The sequence below is a fragment of the Ischnura elegans genome, chromosome 4, assembly GCF_921293095.1.
Source record: "Ischnura elegans chromosome 4, ioIscEleg1.1, whole genome shotgun sequence".
Taxonomy (NCBI): domain Eukaryota; kingdom Metazoa; phylum Arthropoda; class Insecta; order Odonata; family Coenagrionidae; genus Ischnura; species Ischnura elegans.
The window spans coordinates 11888322-11912635 of record NC_060249.1 but is presented as its reverse complement, the minus strand read 5'-3'; the positions used below and the strand labels follow the sequence as shown (position 1 = coordinate 11912635).

General features: G+C 39.7%; 1 protein-coding gene across 2 annotated transcripts in view; it reads left to right on the top strand.

The window, feature by feature from the left end:
• Positions 1-675: 675 nt before the first annotated feature.
• Positions 676-24314, top strand: part of LOC124157065 (roundabout homolog 2-like) — an 83542-nt gene continuing 59903 nt past the window's right edge. For both annotated transcript variants that reach the window (XM_046531538.1, XM_046531537.1), the window contains exon 1: positions 676-1048. The gene's annotated coding sequence lies outside the window, so the exon portion shown is untranslated. The remainder of the gene's footprint in view (positions 1049-24314) is intronic.

Here is a 24314-nt window from a genome sequence, read left to right as displayed (position 1 = left end):
GACAAAAATTGCCTGATTGTACGTTATAAACTTTTTGCAGTGTCTACTTTAGTTTTTGTAGCGGAATCACCTAGGTTATCTAATTACCATTCCGATCCTTACAGGTAAAGTAGCTCTTTGCAGAACTAATTTTTATTCCATTCCATATTTGACGTATGTACCATAAACATTACCAGCTGAATTTTTCCTACGCTATTTAGCTGCTACGAAATCAATTATATAGTTCGTTAAATTTTTCTGATGATGGTGAATAGAATTTTCAGCTATTCTGACGTCAATCTACTAGGGCTATGTTATTAAATCCAGCTTATGAATAAATAATCAGTTGATTCATTTGATGTCGCTCCAGAAAGATTATGTTTTTCGACTGCTGAATCACATGCGTGGTAGTGTGGCGTGAAGTAATATTCCAAAAGAATGTGCCCTTCTAAAATAGTCGGTGAAATAAATGGGATATTCCTCTAACCTTTAAACCTTCTGGGTGTTAAATTCCCCAATTTCTGAACTGAAAATCCGCAGTTACGAGTTTTGACCATTGCTGACCGAGATTACGACTTTACACTCGGAGAATTGCCTTTCAACGTGACGCACGGTAGTCGGGGGGAGAATTTTAACGAATCGGCATTAAACTGCTCGTAGGAGTTTATGAGTAGGAGAACCCGAAAATTAGCAGTCATCGTAGGAGTTTAGTTTTTCGTGGAAAAGAGAAGAAGCAGGTAGGCCGTAGGAGTGGTGAGGTTTTCTGTTTTGTGAATTAATAATGCGCGGTATCATATAACATAAAATTAGTGAAATACGAGTTTAAAATGTAAACTCGACTGTTCGTTGTACAAAGTAGAGGATCACATGCTGTGTGCATGAAGTCAGCAAGTGTCTTAAGGAAATCGCCGGATAAATTAAGAGTTACAGCGTGAGTGATCGTGCTGGGAGTGATGTAGAAAATAACCGGTTGCCAAGACAATTGCAGAAGAAGAAAAGCCAGTGTTAAGTTCCAAGATTCAAACCTTTCAACTCGAGGCAAAGCTTTTTGAGCGACCGCTTATCGTGGGTGAGTAATCAAATTATAACAATAACCTCTCAAATTAAAAACTAGTTAGTGTTTCACTAACATTACAGAAGAGGCTCCGTTTGCCCTGCCCCAGCGGTACACACTGATTTTCTGGTTTAATAAATGTCACCGAGTATCTAACGGCGGTTTTGCAAAGAGTAACTTTTTAACGCTATCGAATGAATCTGATTGTATATTTGAACACGAAGTAAATTTTTATTCCCGATAATTCGTATTTAACTAGAATTGACAATATTGGTATTTTTAATGCTTTGGCTTGTTTTAATGCTTTCTTGCGAGCAATTGAACGAACAAAAAGAGTGAATATTCCTTTTCCAATCAAAGGCCTAAAGAATTTTAAGCACGTGTCCTTTCGAAATATATTGATATAAAGTTCTGATTTTTATCTATTAAATTTTCCCCTTTTTCTTTATAATCTCCCTGATCTTTTTGTGATGGTAATTCTTATTTAAAATCGTCCTTCAATTTAAATTTCTTTGTCCTTTGCTATGTTTTGCGAAGTTGACACCCAGTGCCTGATCATTCATTCTATGTCGCGTCGGTGTCCTGTGTGGAACTTGAGAAATACGCCGAATCCGCGACTTTATATTGGGCAATAGGTGGGGCCGCTGTGATTTGATTGGTCCTCAGATCGATCATCATTTACACCACGTTCTGTCCTCCAACTGAATGTTTCCAGAAAATTCATGTTCTAGAATGTTCTCAATCTCTCACAGTAAATGAAGTTTTTGTTGTAGGGTAATTAATATTTTTATAAATTCAGGATTTTTGTCGATTATTTAGGACATGTATTAGTCGGAGAGAAGTGAGATTTCCATTTCATCTTTCTCTTTGACATTCCATCCCGATTCTTGAGCAAATGTATGTATTCTGTGTATCCAGCTAAGAGTCGAGATGATTCTTTCAAATTCTTTCTGGTACCAAATCATATACGTATGTCTAGAATTCGATAAGTAATATACTTCCGTTAAATATGAATCTAAAAGGTCGTAAAGTGTATTATTACCTCTATTACGAGATAGAAAATTAATGATCATCTGAATTAAGAACTATATCTGTTTAATTTAAATGGTGTTTAATTTATTTGTTCTGATCTAGGTCATTTCAAGTGGGTTAGTCGTGAAAAGCAAAGAGGCCGGTAAAGAGTGTGCGTCAGCTATAGCTTTGGCAGGTTGCTCCGAAAATATCTTCTATCGTCTTCGTAGTATTAAAATCCAGAGATAAGTAGACTTAAGTCTTGTATGACTTCCTTTCCCAAGATAGTTCTTTAACTTCCATGATTCCTTTTTTTCCTCGTGACCTTCTTTATTATCTGCCCCTTCCACTTATATGTTGTTCTTCCTATGCGGACTTAAATGTTTCCCAACGTAAATGTTTCCCTCCATTAAATTTCTTAGGTGATTGCTTTCTCATGACATCCGAACTCAGCGGTAGACTTCCCTGGTGTTGGTGTTTTACTTTTCCCTTTTCATCCCCTACTCTTTGTTGCACCTCATCATTTCCAACCTATTTGTCCATTCAATCTTCGGCTTTCTCTGCCAGCAGGTCTTGAAATTTTCTAGTATTTTGCGGTCTTTGTCCAAGTTCCTGATCCGTTCAGTGCCACTGCCCATTGTAATGTTTTCCCTTACTGTTACCGTGTCTGTAATCCAATGCGCTCGGATCAGGTTGACGGCCTTTCATTCACGAATGCAGTCTTAGATTGGGCTGCATGACGCATAATGCTTCTTGTGCGTCCTCCATCCCAGGTAGCGTCAATGCCACTGTGGGTGAATGACTTCACATGTTCCAATGTCTTCACTTTGAGGTAAATGAATATTGTTCCCTGCTTTTCCTAGTACATACCTGAAATCTACCGTCAAAAGCCAAATATTTTGACGTACGCATACATCATTGCTTTGCAATGTATTCACTCGAACCAAAATATTTACAGTTATGGTATGGTATTTGGAGGAGGCGACCGACAGCTGAGGTAATTTGCGCCATGAGGGAAGGATGGGTAAGGAAAGGTGGAGAGAAACCCGGTGTCGGCATTAGCCTGCTCTTAACGGAAAGCGCCAAGGGGACCACGGCTTAACGTCCCATCGGACGGACGGAGTGTTGCACTTGCAATATCCTACACAAGACATTCATGCAGGGATCGGGCAGTCTCTGAAAATTCTCTGCCACTGCCGGGATTTGAATCCGAGCCCACGGGATAGGAAGCCAACAGTCTAGCCACCACACCAACCCGATCCCCATTTATAGTTATTGTGATGGATTTCATTAGTGCTATTGCTACTTTATTTACTCTGCCTTTCCGTGAGTGGTTGCCGGATCCAATGTTTTTTTCTTTACTGTTACGTGGTTTCATTTTATTTTGCCTTTCGATTTAGCGGTGTTTCGTTTACAGCCGATTACTTTGTGGCTAACTAATATGAATAACCCTTTTTGGAGAATTCCTCTTTTGATACCTTCATACTCGTAAATGTAGGTGTAGTGATTGAACAATTAACAGTGCTAAACCCCAATTTTTTAATAATTGTCTCTCAGAAGACTTCTGAAGTAGGCTTAATAATTTTAGCGTATACTTCCCTGCTGTTTTTCGCATTTACATAATATCATGCTAAATTTAAGATTGAATGAAATTATTCGTGTGATAGATATTTATATCATATATTTATAGATATATCCTTTGATATATCACTAATATGATATTGATCTTTACCAGCTTAATGTTTTCATTGACGTGCCCTAAGGCATTCTCACGATTAGTTTAAATTTAGGTACCTTTCATGCTGTGCTGCTCATTTGTAGTGTGCTGCTTCAGAGCCCTATTATGTCAATAACACTTTCGCATTCTTTTATTATTAGAATATTATTTTTCAAATTTGTTATCGAGACCTATTCTCTGCAATAGCCACGTAATTTGGACTTACTTAAAATTTACTCACAAGCTCTTTTAAATGTATTCACAAATACTTTTAATCATTCATGCTTTGCCAACTGGTAGCCAGTAGTCTTTATTTAAATAATATCAAAAGATTAAAATTTCATCATTATGTGGACTTTGGAGTATTGATTGTGCTGGGTTTATTATTTGAAAAAAAACCGGATGTTCCTTCTTACATTTTAAAATATATTTTAAAATAATATTACAAAAATGGATTTTTTAGTTTTTTAATGTTATGAAAACGGCCAGATTAACATTTTTGAACGCAGCCTTGTGATTGGACATTCAAAATCAATAATGTTCGCAAAGATAGCGGACAAATCGAAACGCTCTGACGTCACCTATCAACCTATACAAGGCCGCAAATCCTTCGCTTCCTTACGGTGCAGCAGGACACCAGCGAGACTATGACCTCCTCTCCTAGATATTCGGCTGCGGATCCAGGGACCAGGATGCTGTCATATGGGTCATTCTTCGACTATCCATCTCCGATGGATCATTTCCCCATCGTCCCCACTTCCTCTACAGTGGCCACATCCTTACTGTCCATTATCGGTCCCTCACTCTTCCATCGCCATCGTTCCTTCCACCGCCTATAGGTCCCCCAACACCCTCGATCTTCGTCTTACCTCTCGGTTCCCCCAGCCCCTCGGTCCCCACCCCCTCGGTCCCTACTCCCTCTCTCCCCAGCCCCCCTCGGTTCCCACTCTCCTGCAGTCCTCACCCCCTTTCGTCCCCACGCCCCCTAGTACTCCACCCCCTCCGCGGTCCCCCCCTTGGTCCCCTCCTCCCATATGTCCCCACTCTCTCGGTCCCCAACCTCTCGGTCCCCACCGCCCGTAATCCTCCCAACCCATCGGTCCCCCACCACCCCTCGATCACCGCACCCCCTTGATATTTCCCCAGCCCCTTCGTGCCTCACTCCCTCGGTCCCCCTACCTCCTCGTCCCTCCCATCCCCTCGGTCCCTTCATACCCCCGGTCACCACACCCCCCTTGGGCCTCCCAACCCCTCCTGCCCCATTAGTCCCTCTCCTTTCACTCCCCACCTCCCTATACTTCTCCGTATCGGTCCCCTACCCCCAAGTTCCCACCTCTCTCGGTCCCCGCCTCTTCGGTCTCTTCCCTCTCGATCTCCCACCAATATCCTCATCCCCCTCCCACTAGGCTGTCCCAAAAAAACACTTTTTTGGAAATTCCAAAATCGTCACTCGGATTTCGATGACCCTCGGGTATACAAGGATAGGCAAAAAAAGATTTTCGAAAAAGTTTAAATAATTAGGTAGCGAGGGGCGCCTAAATACCAACACCCTTAGTTTATCATATGATTTCCCAAAAAATGTCAAATTAAGGGTAATCAGGGTAAGTTGTGGCCCTTTGGGCTAAAATTTCGTCGGTTTTTGCGTATCTTTCACCGTTTAGGCTTTGCGGCCCGCGCAGCCTGGCGCCAAGAGTGGCGCTAAGCGATGCGGCTCGCGCGACGCGGCGCAACTGACGGCTGAGGCGGTCCCCCTCCCCTCCCACACCCCTCCTCCTCACCTGCCGTCGCCCGCCATGTTCGCATGCTTCAGTGACTCTGTCTCTCTAAAATTCAGATTTTGAACTCCTTTCGTAGACCAAATCATGTCGGCACGTATGGTAATAATCAATCTTATCCTTATTTTGGAAAATCGTTATAAATTTGTTAGCCTACTGAGAAAATTATTCAACAAAACCAGGTTTCAGTTGAATAAGCTCTTTCCTCGTACCCCCATTTAGCATTTACCGAAGTTGGGAAGCAATCTGCAGTAAATATTGCTTTTGTTCTTCGTCGTTTGAGATACTGCTATTTAATTCTATGATTGGGGCCACCCCCTCTCGGCCACATCATTCACCACCTTGAACTGTTTGATGTGATGTCGAGCTGTTTGGTAGCTTTCTGCTGTTTCCCAATTCTTAGGATATTTGTTGAGAAATTCATGCGATAGCTCACGAATAAAACATTCATTGAACTTGATGAAACAAAAAATGATAAATCTTACCTGTGCACGTTTCTAGTCACGGGCAATTTTTTCAGAGATTGAACGAAATCATTTTCACGTTCATGCATTCGTTTCATCATTTTTATTTTGATGTGAAACGGCTTGATTGTCAAACGATTAATGAGAATAGTTCCTGGCTTAGCTTTTTTCGTTTGTTCCAAAGTTCGATCTGCTTCTTACGACCTTGGATCACATTCCACCTTTCTATGGCTGGTATCCGAGCTCTACCGTAAATCACGAGAGCAGTATGTACCCGTTAAATAGCACTGACGCTTATGGTGTGCTTCAACTTTCTCATTTGGAATAATAAAACTGATAGTAGATCACGCAATTTTGATATGTGCTTGGTGTACGAAATTTAGATTTCTCTTTTATCCCGAGGGCGAAGATATAGCGGGCTCTTCTGATCACCTTCTTGGCTCCATGTCTACAGCTCAAACACAAACCACTATGTTCCTAGTATGCATACGCTTTTACACACTTAGACTCAAATTGGAAATGCAAGCGTTTAGAACGTATTGCAGAGCAAGAGTAAAGCCCACTGAATAACAGCACGATTCAGTAGACACGAAGCTGCCCCACAATGAACTGACTTCGCAATTCACAATGAAGGTTCGAAAGAGAACGGGGCGTAAGAATGTAATACCATGCCAATTACAGCAGTGGTATTAGCTTCTGTCCTTTCGCAGAAAAATGATTTTATGGCTTGGACATCAGAACTTTCAAAACCCTGTCTGGCGGGGCAGGAAGGTTATAAACTATGGAGGGTCAATGAGAGAACCCTTAATAGTTGCTGCTAACCCTAGCGCCTCAGTAAATTCTATGATTCATATCTACCAGAGGTCCGTGTTGTTACATTGAATTCGCAAAAGGTGAGGAAATGCGCCGTGAGGACCAAAAGCATAATCTGTTGCAGTTTGTATCTCAGTCTCGAAAAATGGCAGGACAAATAACGGAGAAAGAGCTTCTGGACATGAGTAGGATTGGATAAGTGAGGAGGATACGGTGCGGAGGGAGACGGTCTCAGCCGTGGTGGTCCTAATAACAGAATTCAATATCAGTATCTCAAACGACGAAGAACAAAAGCAATATTTACTCCAGATTGATTCCCAACTTCGGTAAATGCTAAATGGGGGTACGAGGAAAGAGCTTGTTCAACTGAAACCTGGTTTTGTTGAATAATTTTCTCAGTAGGCTAACAAATTTATAACGATTTTCCAAAATAAGGATAAGATTGATTATTACCATACGTGCCGACATGATTTGGTCTACGAAAGGAGTTCAAAATCTGAATTTTAGAGAGAGACAGAGTCACTGAAGCATGCGAACATGGCGGGCGACGGCAGGTGAGGAGGAGGGGTGTGGGAGGGGAGGGGGACCGCCTCAGCCGTCAGTTGCGCCGCGTCGCGCGAGCCGCATCGCTTAGCGCCACTCTTGGCGCCAGGCTGCGCGGGCCGCAAAGCCTAAACGGTGAAAGATACGCAAAAACCGACGAAATTTTAGCCCAAAGGGCCACAACTTACCCTGATTACCCTTAATTTGACATTTTTTGGGAAATCATATGATAAACTAAGGGTGTTGGTATTTAGGCGCCCCTCGCTACCTAATTATTTAAACTTTTTCGAAAATCTTTTTTTGCCTATCCTTGTATACCCGAGGGTCATCGAAATCCGAGTGACGATTTTGGAATTTCCAAAAAAGTGTTTTTTTGGGACAGCCTACCCTCCCACGTCCCCATCAAGCCCTCCTTCCCTTTCTTCCCTGACCACACCCACCCTGTGGCCCATGACGCCCTAAGAGACCATGACCATCCTCCCTCCGCATATTACCTCTCCCGCGGTCCCACCCACCTGAGGCCCCAAACTCGCGATCCACACTCACCCCTTTGAGATCCCTCCTTCTTCTCCATCCCGATTCCTCCGTGACCTTCCTTGTTCTTGTCCGTTCCTCTCGGTCATTACGGTGACCGTCAGTCCATCGGCGGGCCATCCTTTTCTTGACGTCGCCATACCTCTTGGGCCTTTTGCCACCCGCAGCACCCCCTTTAAGCCCATGTGCCCACACGTCGTCACTTGCCCATTAATTAAATAATGTATGCACGCTTATGACAAAATACACTCACTTTCAAGAGTCTGTGCATAATAACCGCCTCAGCATCCGTTACTTTTTCCGAAGTCGACCTTCGCATGTGACTTCTGTGTTCCATATTAACTGCCTTTAGGGGGATTGAAGGTCGTGAGTTAAATAGACAATGGTGCGACTCCACTGTTTTACTCGCGCTATGAGACCCAAGCTTGAATTCAGAGATATAAAGCACTCGTGAGACCACTGACTAGGACAAAACAATTCGCATTCAAAGATAGCCGAGAAGAATTCTACGTCACGTTCCGAGTTCTGTATTGCTTGAGGAAGAGAGTGCAGTATGTTGAGTCGGAATGAGCTCGCCTGAAAATAAAATCCAGTACCTATGAGAAAATTACGTAAATATATTCCTCTATAACACTAAAATACATAAACGTTCATTTATCCTTACTCTTATTATAAGTGTGTTTACCATGCATGTACGAGTTTAACCTATTTCCGCGGCAAAAAAATAAAAAAATATGAGTGATAGCAACTTGATTTCCATTTAGTCTTTCAAGATTTGACGGAATACAGGTAATGCTAGAACTTTGAAAATCTCCACCTTCTCCATCATGGAAATAGTAAAAAGATATTTTGTTGGAGTAGAATTTAGATTTTCATGATACATAAAAATTGTATAGATATCTTCGCGCCAATTTTTATCGGGCCTTTAGTATTATTATGACGCGTGAAAAAATCGATGCCAAAGACACTAAGACGCCAAGAGCTACTAAGACGAGAAATGTCTCCTACGTAAGAGTGAATTTCTCCTCTCATAGCTTGTGACAAAGCTTTCTTGAATAAATTCCCTCTCGAGTGTTCATAGGAAGTAATTTTGACGGTGGCTGAGATTGGCGAGGAATAATGAAAGAGACGAGACCGCAGTCGGAAAAAATGTCACGAGCGGGTGTACTTGGAGAGTGAATGAATTTCGGGGAGTGAGGTTAGAGGTGGAAAGCAGTAATACTTTGTGGAAAACATTATTGCAAAGACTTAAGTCCTACAGACACAAATCAGCTCAGAAACGACGTGCAGTCACTCTCAAAAGTCGGTCCCGAAGGCCAGCGCGAGTAACTACGTTTCCCGCAGAGCTCGAACTTCGGGTATTGCTTATGCCTTCTGTGCCTTGAAATGGCCAGTTTGACTTACTCTCACCGTCGGCGTATGTCCTACCGTGGCATTCTTCACTATTCCTAAATTCTTCCCCCCGACTCCCAGTGTCAGAACACAAGGCGAACCATCAGTTCTCAGACACGCTACTCTCACCCGGATAATATTCTGAGACAGATGGTCCGAGTAGTCTCTTGTACTCAAAATACCGAGACGTATTTACGTCACAACGCAGGTATAGGAAAGGAACGAAAATCAGAATTTACGTCTGAAAAAGGATACCAAAAGCTGCCTGCAAAATAACCTTATAGATTATGCCTTTAACACATAATTACCGAACACCATAAATGCATATTGCTTTATTTTAAAGTATATTAGACACTCTCTAATGGCACCCTTTTAGGAGTATTCATTATTCCTAAGTATTTTCTTGGGACATGTATATTACTCTACAGTTGTTTACGTGTCTCATCACACGAGAAATCAAAAATACTAATGTGCGCTAAATAATTATATTTCCTTCGGTATGATATGCATTCCATTCGTTACTAACATTTCCCTAAGCAAATATTTTAAGAATGCTTAATATATTTCAAGGTATCAGTTAGTCCTCATTTTCATGATGAAATTTTGAATGTCTAAATAGTTATCATAAATATATTTTCGATAGTAAAAAACCATGGGAAGCATTAAGTAGTACATAACTTTTTGCTTATTTCCTGTCATTTTAAGGCATATTTAGTACATCTTTTATCGTGGCCCCTTTCATTTGGAGGTCAAACTGACTATTCTCCCTTTAACGTTTCATTTTTTTCCCATAACCAATCGTAATTTGTGCCTGTTGATATCATGCATGTCAATGTCCTCCTCCTTATTAGTATATATAAGTGGTTCCTTGACAATTATAGAAGTTACGCTCACGTAATGAATACCATGAGTAAGTCTTACGCGTGAACACATACCGATCATATTCCTTCAAACTCAAATGTACGCAAGCATGATTTTCATCCGATAAAAACATACCGCACTGGGTACCTGATGACCATTTCTGCGAAATTAATACAAACAATATTTATTAGCTACCAAATAAACTGCTTGGGATTGCTTTACGGTGCGGAAACTATGACCCCAAAATGAAAGACGGACGAGATAGGAATGAAGGCATTTTAGATTGAGTATAAAAATGAACGGAAAAGGTGAGATGGACGGAGAGGAATAGATATGAAGAAGTGCTATTCATGGTGAAGAGATTTTATGTAAGGGGGGAGGGGAAGAATTAAAGTAAGGGTTTGGATGCAATGAAAGGACGTAATGCGAATGGGGGTTACTGTCAATCCTGAGTCAAAATCACCTGATTCGTAAAATCTTCCATGTAATCCAACATTATCAGGGTACCTTTATTAATAATCAAATATACTCTCTGTTTCATCTCAGAAGGGCAGGTAAATTATGTTTTCCATGTCCACCATAAATGGTTGATTCGCAACCACAAGGCCACGCTGATTTTCCTCGCACTAATTTTCTTAAAAAACACTGAACATTACTAATGCACCATTATTCCCTAGAAATAAAAGAACAACGCTTCCTACGACGCTTTGGGGTCCATATGGCTGCCATTTTATTCAATTCCCATAAATATCTCGCAACTTCTTTCAATGAAAATTTATATTTATTTTTAAAGCATTGTAGGCAATCAAATTGCTCATCTGAAAAATATAATGCAAAAATTATCTTCTTTCATAAAAAAATTACCTACCGCTGTAGTTTTTGCCAGATAAAAATTGAAAATACTTCTTACTTTTATTTATAAGATGGGAACAAGTTGCGGTATTCAAAATGTATGCAATGTTTGTATTCCAAATGCACTTTAAATTGGGGAGTAACTGCTATTTTACCAGTAAGCATAGAAAAATGACTGAAAACCCTTCGCCGACGAACCGGATGTACGCGAACATGGATGGTAACCGTGACGCAAAAGACAATACAGAGACAAAGACATTGGCGTGTATATTAACGTTTTCTTCACAAGGCGATGTGGAGAAAAAATATTGGAGTACTATGCTCGAAATGCTCCGAAAATTTTACTTGTGCTCTATGTGCTGTATTAAGTGAACCTAACGACTCGGATGTTCCCCATTCTTCCTCGCGCAATGGGTCACTCGCAAGTAAAGCCTGTTCTTCTCCGTCTTCTTCGGTGGTGGAATTGTTTAGCTATTGGGGGGAGTTCAAGGGACCTTCCTTCCTCTGAAATCGTGCTTGAGGCTCTTGGCGAGGATTAGAGGAGGCAAGTTGCACCATATGCACGACCCGATCAATTCAAATCGATCCCAAGTGGACAAGGAGCGCGTAAAGAATACGCGTAGGTCGACTTTGGAAAGTAACGGAGACGACTGAGCCGGGTTTGTGGACCAACTTTTGAAAGTGACTGTACCTCTTCGAAGCCACTCTTAAAAGAAGGGATATTTGACTCTGTTATTCTTAGGCTATTTTACACTTCACCCTTTTCTAAAATACGAAAACGGTAATCAGTTCTTTGTACATTTGGTGTTACTACAGTAACACTGGACGGTAAAAAATAATTTTTTCTCGAGCCCTGATACAATTCCTACTGATTCTTATGTAAAATGACCTCCTATATCTGAATATGACATCCGTTTTCCTCCATCACCCACCCTTTTCGGGGTAAGCCCCCCTCTAATTTTCATCACTGTTGCAATAAGTTGGAGGAATGAAAAGAATTATATTAACATTTATATTTCTTATTAGGTTTTTGAGAGGTGAAAAGTTCTAAAACATGATAATTAATGGTAAGGATGTAGATTTGGGGGGATTAGTTTCCATTACTGATTTAAAAAACACATTAAAAATTATCAACCTTTCCTTTTTTCGCTATTTTTTCACTTATTTTCTTCATATTTCAGCTCCCATTTCATCTTTTCCTAACCGAAATATCCCAGAATAATGGAAAAATGTATCAACATTTTATATAGGCAGCAATAAAAATATTTAAGAACACGGCATAGAAAAAATAATGAAAATGTGTGCCAACAGTTCAGAAGGTACGCTACCACGCTGGCGCTCTCAATACCACCCGCGCATCAAGAAAGAAAAAATAACTATTTCTAATAACGATGAACAACATAAGTAATTTGGTATTTGATTTCCTTTTATACACTGAGGTAGAAGTTTCTCATACAAAAACCAGCAGCAGGCCTGATATACATACCAAATTGCCCGCATTCAACTTATCTGAAAATCTCTTCTCAAATTTGGTGTTATCCTCATGGAATTGTCCCCAATGTTAATCTGAAACTGCTCCAAAATATTCTATGAAAAGGTCTAGGTGTGAATGAAAGAAATGCATTTTAGTGATATTTCACACCCCATGGCCTAATACGCTGACAGAAATTCCTCGACATGGGCGAAATAATTATCACTTCTTTGCCACCCAAAAAGTTCTAACACACGTTTCAGAATCCAAGCCAAGCTCGATTTTCTTTGTGATTCAGGTGTTTCATAAACGTCGTATCTTGGAAAAGTTTCCTAATCTGGGGGACTACGAATTTTTTCCTTTGTAGACTTACTAAGACGAAGACTTTAAGTTAAAAATTGAAATTCAGCTCCTGTCTTGCCGATTGCTTTCGCAAAATATTTCATCCGTCGTAGTTTGATGTGCAATGATGGCAAGTGAATATTTCCTGTCGGAACCAGGGAAACATGAGAGAAATTTTTATGACCATGAGTGAAGCTTTCGCGCAGAGACCAGTTCCGTGAGATGTAATGTTTTTCTCGGGCGCGGTATTCACAAAGGAAGCAGCAGTATTTCGTGAAGCCTGATTGCAGTCCCGTGAGTAGAGCGACAACGTTCAGATCAGCGCAAACTTACCAATTATAATCACGATAGTTAATATTTTTAAGGATACGGCTGATGTTTCCGTACGTATCCTTCGTATCGGCATTGTATGTAGATATGACAGAAGGTAACTCATTTCCATTGGCCAACAGGACATCGAAAGAGTTGACTCTGGGATCGCTAGAGGTATACCGAGGGAAGATGACGACAACTTCAATATATATATAATTTTTTATTTGAAAAGGAACTCCATGATTAAGGAGAAAGAATACTTATAACTCCAATGACAATATAAAAACCTAAATTTTATATTTTTCGTGGAATTAGAAAGTATTAATTTTCCTTTTTTAGCTGCGAAAGCAAGAGAAATGCCGTCCATGCCGGAGCGGGAGAGGCACTGCGAGGGCCAGCGTAGTAAAGTGAATCTTCCGAGCTATTGCGAAATATTTTAATTATTGTTGCTATGCTATGCAACAAAATATTTTTATTGTTACTGCTGTTTCTTGCTGTCGTATATTTTTATCATTCGGAAGAGGATAATGTGAAATGGAAGCTGGAAATTTTAAAAAATACGTGATAATTCGCGAAAAAATGACAAAATTGATCATTTTTAATGCGTTTTTACACAATTTACGGGCACTAAATCCCCAGAAAACTACCTCTTTACCAAAGTATTAATTTTTTAGAATTTTGCACCCTTCAAAAACCCCTGGAAAAAATTTGAATGATAAAGTAATCCTTTTCATTACTCCAAATGACCGAAAAGTCATAAAAATTGGATGGGGAGGTCCCCCGAAAATGGTGGGTGATGGAGAAAAACGGAGTTCATAATCGGATTTAGGAGGTCATTTTACATAAGAATCAGCAGGAATGGTGTCAGGGCCGATTTTCATCCCGTCCAGTGTAATTTGCCGGGGGAGTTTCAAGGTATTTTCTATTTTAGTTGCAAAAATGTTTTATGTCACTGGTTTAGTGGTGTACTTGAAAACACGCACATTATATCACAAGAGTAAAATAGTATAAATTTCCGAGAGATTATTTAAGTCACCTTGAGGTACGGAAATGCATATTATTACAGCAGCACCCAATGTACCAACAATAAACGCTTTACCATTTTTGTATTTAAAAAAAGATTAAAATGTAAAATAGCGGAGCCTAGGAGTGAGATAGGCAAATATGCCCTCTTTTAAGTTTAGAGTGGTCTCGCACGGGTACATAGTTTATGAGGTAATTTATGTCTGCAGAACTTTCAGTCTGTAGGATTGGTATCTTTGCCACGTTCCACAATGGAACTCGATTCAAGTTTTAAGGTTTTACCTCCCCTGTTAGTAATTCGACATTACCACTGACGTCATGGTAAAATTAACAATGCCGGAACGCACATAAATTAAAATTTTTTTAGAAGTGAAATATTAATCTGCGTGTTTTTTCATTGCAAGTTATTATTTACATTTTATCCAAACTTTTTGTTTTGGCTACGAATGTATAAAAATTTGGAGGCATCAAAATTGATAAAAATGTTATTTGACTATTACGTCTTTTGTTAACCAGTACCGAAACGGCGCGGCGTTCAGGCGCGTTCCGGCATCATGACGCCACTGTACATGACGCCCTAAGATGAATGCAGGGACTATAAGAAATTAGAAGCCGCTGCCTTCTAAAATTTCTCCTGTAATTGTTACCGTAGATATGAAAGACTTGGATATTAATAACAGGTATATTTCAGAGCGTCACGGACAACATCAGTTTTCAAAACCTCACTATGTTCTTGGAGGCGATTGTTGAAACGATAAAACAGAAGAGATATATGATGAATGGATGGTTATAAGATTTTTTTTGTCCGGAAAATAAAGGTTTAAATAAATGCTGAGTTGAACTTAGTCAAATCACTCAAACATGTTCCTTTATTTTGTGAACGGGTCGTGACCCACCCTACACCACACGATTATTTAGGCGACTTACAGAGTACTCCACGTGGTGTATAAATGTGGACGCAACTCTGAATATTGGTCGTTGGTGTGTCTCTAGTAGGGCGTGTAATACTTAAGTATAAGGCGGAGAACAAAGGCAGAGAGGATTGGAAGCGAACCACTGTGGAGGTCCGGTCGATTCAGGAGACGTCAAGAGGAATGGATTTGAGGTACTCAGACACTTAGTACTAGCAGCTTTTTCCACTGTAGTTATGTTCTCTCGATAATTTAGGCCAGGTAACATTACACTTCTTTAGCTAAGAATAATCCCGTCGTATCCTTGAATTTTTAAAAGCATTCATGAGGGCTTCTTCTTTTTTGTGTAAAATTCATTAAATTTGTGAATAATTTGTCGTTTCAAATGGCCTGAAATTATGAATGTCATGACAGAATAAGCTTTTATTGTAACTGATGATGTAATTTAACAATATCATTGCTTTTCTATGCTATTTATATCATTTCAAATCGGTTCAAACGACGAATTATTCACATATATTCAATGAGTAACGTAGACTGGGCCATGATGAAGGTTACTTGATTCTCGGAAGCTTTTGTGTAGTTCTGAAGTTATTATTTTGTATGCTGCATTTTCCGGGTTTTGCTGCGTTGTGGTTGTGTTGGAGACAACAGTTTCTCCTGCATTCCAGCAGGCGTCTTCAGGTGGAAGTGCTTATGTCGTGTTTTGGCCGCCGTTATATAGGTGTGGTGTATGTTCTTTCGTGGCTGACCGTGGTTATGTTGTCTCCAACACAACCTCGACGCGGTGAAACCCGGAAAATGCAGCCTCCATCACCAGCGCTCCGCGGAAGCCTTCGCACCAGTTATTATTTTGATTGATCAACTCTCCAGAGAGAACGTAACCAAATTAAAAACAAGGTAGCTTATGTATAATCTTATTTTCTGCTATGTCATTTAAAGTAGACACGTTACGTCCAGTCTTACGTTGTTGCTGGACTCCTATGCACCTTGATACACGTCTAACCGTTAGGAATTTTCAGCGGTCTAAAATGTAATTGACTCTGCGTGTTAATCTCGTTGTAATGATGTCAGTGCTGGCTTTGGCTGTGTGTTCGCCTTCTGTTTCAATCTCCTCCTTCTTCCTCAACACACCCGACCAAATAAGGACTGCTCACTTATCATGGCCTTCATTTTTACCAACCCCATTGCCACACCACTTAATTTCCCCCCACCCCATTAGCCTCCTGATTTTAGAATTTGTAAGGAATCGAATTTTATGTAATTGTGCTTTGATAACGGCCTCTAATATTGCAACCGGAGATTCTGCAATGGGTCATTACAACTTCTCCTTTGATACCAAAATTCATTTTAATGTTGAAAATGAAATCCCGTTCAACTTGGCAGTTTCTGTTTTGGATAGGGACTTATTGCACTCCACGTCATTAATTATTTTGATTTTCTTCTAAATGGAAAGAGTTTTCCGCGTTCTTTTTACACAAGAAGGTTGCATATTTCTACCTTAGCTTTACCCTGTAAATTTGTTAACAAAACATGTTAAAACTATGCATAAGTGTGTTTACAAAAGTCGCTAACGAAAAAAAGTCTAGTAATCGCATCTATGTCGCATTTATTTGCGCACATCGCATCTATATCGCATTTGCGATTTTCACGCATCACTAATTATTATATTCATTATTCAGTGTGTGACGTGGCCTCGTGGATAGAGAGTTTTCACACTGTCAGGAAGGTCCTGGGGTCAAATCCAGGGTCTACTCCCTGAAATATATATCCTCAAAGAGTGACGTATGCCTGGGAAAGGAGCTAGCCCCCCAAAACACTGAGTTTTTGATATCGCACGCATTTTGTTTAGTTTGGAGCGAGCTCATTTGAGCCAAGTATAGTAGTTTTAAGACTGTGAGCGTGATAACATTTTATATTCACTTTTTGGATATCAGGAAAAGAAATTAATAGCAAAGAGCTCATGAAAGGGTCTTTAGGCTGGAGTGTCAAGAAAAGGATCCAGAAGAATCTTTCGTTCTCTTCAAAATTCCATCTACTTTCCAAGATGTTGAATGTAAGCCTACCCTTGTGGGTACAAAACTCAATTGAAATAATTAGGTCACATGTTAATTTATGCTACCTATCTAGCCATCGTCATCAACAAGCGCGTAATGTCATCTAAATCCATCAGTATTACAAAACTGCCATTGAAATGTATTGACGTTGTTGCGATGAAAATTGACCAACGTTGGTGTAACTGAATGAAAAGATAACTTTGTGATATCATGCTCTGACCCATACACCACTTGGAATAAACTGACTCTTTACGAGGAGGGACAAGCAGGGGTAATTTCATCATCACTCGTCTTCGTTGTTATGTTCATCGATAAGCATTTGCGAAATTCTTCATGCAAACCCATTTCAACCTGCAAAATACCTATAATTATGATTCTCTTTTTCTTCTGCAGACATTTTCAGCTCGCCCCATTAATTAATACTGTAGTGGTGTGTTGAGAGGCCCGTAAAGCAGATGGTCCATGCGATGAATCTCTCTTGAGCTTCCGACATTTCTACCGACGTATCAATGGAATCCATTTCCATCGTCTTCAAGGCCGAGTGAAATCGGATCCGTCAGAACCGATGAAGATGGGAAAGTATTCAGTGGAAACGGCAGAAATGGAACGACTGACCCGGTTGGAGGCCCGAGAAGTATTCTTCGCAGCAGTTCACCGAACCATGAAATCTTTCCAAAGGCCCTCGGTCCAAGTCTCTTTTGTCTCGAATGAAACCATGTGACGAAGTGGGTGACGTTGCCGCCCTTGGCTCCCATTGGCTCCTCGTCGGCCAATCACCTCCTCCCGCCCTCCGCAATAATCGCCTTCGCTAGGATGGAAGCAACCCGCGGCAGCGCCGCCCTCGGACCTGAGGTGAAATTGCTCGGGTGCCGTCCGCGCCGCGGGAAAGGGAAAAAAGTGAAAAACAAGAGAGTTGCGAGGGCCGCCCGCGCCTCGATTCCCTCCCATGGGTCCGGCCGGCCCTGGCTATTTTTCCGCGGGGCCCCGCCCCCTCTTGCATGTTTCATACAAAGTACTCAATTACCGCGCCCGCCACCCATTTTTCGAACCGCAAAAAGCAATCCCTCCCACCCCTCTCCCCTGGCGCCCTCCCACTAAACTCGTGAATTTTTCCGAGAACTAACTCTCCCCCTCCCTCCCTCCTTCCTTATCATATCTCTCTTACCCTCTGCTGCCGTCCATTTCGAATGCCTCCTCATGAATTTTCATGAATGAGAACGAGACACACGGAACCCACGGGATGGTTGATATTTCTTTCTTTCTCTCTTTTTTTTATTATTCTCTCCATTTTTCCATTAATTATTTCGCGTTCGAGCATTTAAAAAAAGTTTTTCCGCCCCCTTTTTTATTTCTTCCCCTCAAGATTAAAACTGCCGCCCGACTGTTTCGGGTCCCCGTTGACGCAAATACTTTCTCGTCGTCCTCAAATGTTTTGCTCCCTCGTCCTTCGTTTGTTTATGAATGCCTTTCGACCGTCCCATCAATTTCACCCGCAATTGGCAGTTTTTTTTTCATTCCCGTACTCTTTTTTTTCCTCAGCTTGCTTTCCCTGAACCGTGTTCAACTCAACTAGCCTCTCGCTGCTTCAACTTAAATCCCATCGAAACACATGGCTCGAAAATACCCAAATATCGTCTCATTGGCACTTTTTAAAATGATCAATGGTAAGTGAACTGCGTTCAAAACCATATATACCGTAGCAGAGAAAAGTGAAACATTTTTAATCTAAATTAGGTATTAATTTTGCGTTGCTGTTATCATTGTTTCTTCATATTTTTCGTGATACTGTTTCTACGAATTTGTATTAAGTAATTACTTTTCACGTTGCTATTTTCTTGTTTACTATTCTAGCCTATAGATTTTCAATGCTTTAAATTTGACCCTGTTAGTGAAGATAGTGAACTTGTTGGAGAGCGTTAAACTAATTCGGAGTTTGTTTTGTTGTTGTTCGTGAAATGGTTTGCGCTGTATGATAGATAAATTTTAAGTCATATCCATGATGTTACTGCTATTTTCATCGGATGGTTGTCTCAAAGAAGGTAGTAAAACTATCGGAACGTCCACGGCTGAATAAACTTCACGTTACTGAATAAACTGATTGCTGGACAAACTTTCTAGTAATCCTCCTTCTTTCGTTCCTTCTCTTCCTCTGCATGTTTTTAAATGCCTTCCTACCATCCCTTCAATTTCAGCCTCTTCTGGTCATTTTTATATTCAGCTACATCAATTTTCTGCTTGCATTCCCTGAATAGCACTCAACTACTACATCACGTACCTTCTCTCTAAATTTCATCGAAAAGATTCCCCAAAATAACGCCAATCGCAGCCGTGGCACATTTTTAAAAGGTTCATATGCTAAATTAGCTGCCCTTGAAGCTCTATAAACTGTCAAAGAGATAAATCTCGTATAATGTTTAAGTATGTAATGGGTATCAATTTGGCGTCACTGTTATCTTCGTGTTTTTATATATTTTGTGATTATTATGAAAATTTTCAGTTTGAAATAAATGACTTAAATTTATTGAAACGTCAGAAACCGAATATGTAAATCCAATTTGGGACAGAACTCAAGAGAGGGACTTAGGCGTTTTTGACTTCGCCGCGTTGCAGACTACGATTGTAGATTACTATTTCTTCATTGCACTCGATTGAAATGTGATGATGGAGGGACATTGGTCAAGGGGAATCATTCACCGACCTCTGCACTCGTCCAAGGTAAAGAGTCATCCAGAAAAGAAGATCAGGAGAGATTATAAAAGGCTTACCGAAGAATAGATGAAGAACGGTAGCTATGAGACCAAAACGCCGGAGGAGAACGCGGTGAATAGGTCATGTCTAGAGGACTTAAGGGTCAAATGCATCGAGCTAATGACGTCACCAACTAATGAAATGTGGGCGCAACTTTAATTTTTTTTACTTAATCGAATGATGAAAGGATAAATGATAATATGATGAAAGGATAAATTGAAGGAAGTGTCCCCCGACGGAGTCACTAAGATAAATAACTACAACAAGGTAAAGAAGACATTAAGGAAGAAGTAACAAGGACGAAGGACATGTGGGAAGTCAAGGAATCTCAAAAGCTACGGAGAAATGGAGGCCTGTAGTGCATGCCAATCTTTATCTTGCATTGCAGCGCTGCCAAAAGAAAAAATTGAGAAATCTGTTGAATTATTCATCCGCAATAATTTTATCTCGAACTCGTCGAGTTTCTTTTTTCGATAATATTTGGCGAGTTAAATGTTCAAAGGCGTCAGTGATATCGTAAGTACTCTGGGATATTCTTCTTTGTTGTTCAAAGTCGTCTGTAATTAGGAGTAAAATGTCATCAGAGAGTTCACTAGAGAATAAAAACCCAAAGTCACTACGGGATAGTTCACCAATTTCTTCACTCATATTATTTCTATTTTTTTCGGTCCGTCCCGTATTTCTAAAACTGTTCGCGGCGAAAGATCGACGGAATTCATCTTTTCCCGCCTAATTTGTTGACGCCACGAAATTCTCCCGAGCGGATGGTTCATCGCTTTTCCTATGTAGGTAATGCTCTTTCTTGCGCATCGGACTCGCTTAGTTTGTTTTTATTTGCACTCTTTCGAAAATGCCTACCGTCAAATAATGGCTCTCCTTGTACGAGACAGTATTTCTTATTTGTTCTTAACGTCTTATTTATATCAAAATATGAACTCGTGAGGATTTTTTGAACGAAGGAACAAATAGTATCGAGCTAACGACGTCACTAACTAATGAAATGTGGGTGCAGCTATAATTTTTTTTTACTTAATCGAATGAGATAAAATCTGAATGAGGAATATTTTTTTCGTCTTGTCTTTCCCTAACATATACGGAATTATTTAAATTAATCGTGATTTCGGCACTGATTCAACTACTCCATCACTACATTATTGGTCACATTATAGGGGCTTTGATTTATTATAAACTTTGGTTAATTTCTTGCTTAAAGCTTCTATGGATCATTACTGCCGTAGTTGATGTTTGTTGTAAATGAGGAGGCATGTCAAAAAAAAATAACGGGAATTTTTGGGTTTTTGAAAAATAGTTATTTATGCGTCTAAATTTAGTTTGTCACCTTCAAAATAGTCACAATTATCCCATTAGACATTATGCATTTGTGCCCGCGGTTCCTTTAATTTTCGAAACACTTCTCCAACTCGATCTTTGGGATAAACTTTAGCTCTGTAACCGATTTTTTTAAATGTCGCCTATGCTTGTAAAACTACGGCCGTTTAATGTTGTATTTATTTTTGGAAATTGGAAATAGTCACATGGTGTTATATCTTTTTGGCGTTATCGTGGAGTATTGGAGTTGTTTTTGGCCAAAAATTTACGAACAAGCAATGAAGTGTGAGTCGAAAATCTCTGCGTTCAAAAAACAAGTCAAACGTTAGCGATATGAAGTGAAACACTTTGCACTTTCCACAAAAAAAATTTATTACACTAGAGTCGACATGTTTCGCTGCACTGCAGCATTATCAAGACTAACAAAAGAGTCTTGATAATGCTGCAGTGCAGCGAAACATGTCGACTCTAGTGTAATAAATTTTTTATGTGGAAAGTGCAAAGTTTTTCACTTCATATCTCATAATGGATCTCCACAAAGTATCTGCCTCATCCATCCAATTCATCAAACGTTCCGCCACGGACGAAGTAACAATGAAAATAGCTGAAAATTGTATCCTGTAACGTCGTGTCCATGATGTTTGGCGTGATTGATTATGCATTGATGTTTGAATTGTATTTTTATTTGTAGAAACAATTTATAAGAACCTACATTTGGAGTATGCTCCTATACGGAAGTGAGGCATGGACAATGACCGCAGCGGAGAAAGCAAGGATAGAGGCCTTTGAAATGTGGTGCTACAGAAGAATGATGAAAATCAAATGGATCGACCGAGTTAGTAACGAGGAAGTCCTAAGAAGGGTAGGAGAGAAGAGAAGCCTCATAAAAACCTTAATAAGAAGACGGAACAACCTTATAGGCAGGGCTGGGCAAAATACAGGCCGAGGAGTATTTGAAATACAAAATACAAAATACTGCACAAAATGTATTTGAAATGCAAAATACCAAATACCTTGGACTTCGGTATTTGAAATACAAAATACAAAATAGTATTTTAAATACTTTTTAAAATACAAAATACACTTGTAAGGAAACTAAGACATCTTTAAAAAAGTTCTAACACATAAATAAACATAAAAGTTCTAACATACACATATACATTTGAGATTTTTCAATGTAAAAATTATCAAATGTTGCTCTCTATGAATGAATTATTCCCCTTGAGGAATACAAGTTTTTCAAAAAGTTTGTCTGACAGAGATGCCCTCACAAGGGAATGGATAAACCAGCAAGTGAAAATAGTCTTTCCACTGGTGAAGATGAGCATAGGCTTGTATTAAATCTGATGAACATTTTATTAATATTCAGATAATTTTGTAAACTCGACAGCGATTTGTTCTTGTCATTGAAATAGCTGATCACTTTCAACTCAATGTGGGACTGTTGCTTTTTCTCACTAGTATTTGATAGCACAAAGAAGTCGAATGTAAGACTCTAAAGAATTTATACATGGATTTTGAATGCGCTTTCGTTCATAGTTTGAAATATGGTCAGGAAGCCACCGCAACTTGAAACTAGGATGAAAGCAAGCAGCTAAAATAGCCTCATTCACTAGAGGAGACAAACTGAAAAATAATTCAAATCTATCATGCAAGCTTTTCACCAATGCTGTTACTATTCCAGCTGTGTGACGCAAATTATTTTCCATCAAATGTTGCAACCTGATACGCAGAGACATCAGTGTGGGTAGTAATTGTCCATAGTAACAGACTTTCTGGCCCTGAAGGTAATCTAAGGCAGTGGCGATTGGCTTCATCATGACGATGAATTCCTCTAAATATTCAATTTCTACTTCTTTGAATGAATTGCTTAAATTGAGTTTCTCAAACACTTTATTCAACCTGTCTTTGTGCTTCATTAATTGACTAATTGAGTCGTACAGTGAATTCCACCTCGTGGGGCAAGGATATAATAACTGATATCCTATAATATACCCTGAATGACTTCTGAAGATTTTGGTCGACACGATACATTCCATAATGTGGAGCACTTTGCAAGAGCTGGATAATGTATTCTATTGACAGACGAACCCTTAAGAGCATTTTGTAAATCAGTTGTCACCAGTAAATTTAAGGTATGACTCGCACACCTCATATGGTGGGGTAGAATTATGCCAGCGTTCCTATAGTCCATTTCTGAACCCTCTCCGTCTTTCTCACAATCTATTGCTCGAGGCTCCAAGCAATGGAAATCTACATTTTCAGCTTCAAAATCATTTGCAGGATATAAATTTTAAAGAGATGATCATTATTACATTCTTGTGTATACTCTTAAGATAATAGAATAAGCTCATAATTACCGTCGAAATTCAATGGAGTGGAAAGAGAACAGCCAAATTCTTTGCATGCTTCAGTAAATGTTTTAATGCATAGTGTTACAAAGCTACTTCAAAAGTATTTTACAAATGTATTTTGTATTTTAGAATAGTAAAATACCAAAAATTTGTATTTGAAATACAAAATACAAGATACATTCAGGCCGTGTATTTGAAATACCAAGCACAAAATACAAATGTATTTCAAATACGTATTTTAAAATACTTGTATTTGAAATACTGCCCAGCCCTGCTTATAGGCCACATCTTGAGACATGATGGCCTGATGAAGACAATCGTCGAAGGACAGGTGGAAGGCAAGAATGGAAAAGGAAGACCTCGAACAAAATATATGGAACAAGTAAAGAGAGATGTGAAAGAGAAGAAATACGTAGGAGTGAAAAGATTAGCTGATAGGAGAACTGAGTGGAGAGCTGCGTCAAACCAATCCTAGGATTGTTGACCAGTGATGATGATGCGTGTTTGTGTTTATATTGGTGTTTTGGAGTTGAGGTCGCTATGGTGATGGGGGAGTAAACAGGGGATGGTTAGTAATAGAGCCATTTTTGGTGGAGAAGAGGAATTAAAGCTCTGAACATTATAAATGATTATTATTGTCTGAGAAGAAAAAAAGGTTGCGACATCACATTCCCTACCTCTGGAACATGTACGTCTTTCTGATTATCATTCGCGGAGTGTGCCCGGGAAAATTCAAATGCAACTTTGATTTAGTTATTGTTATGTCATCGGA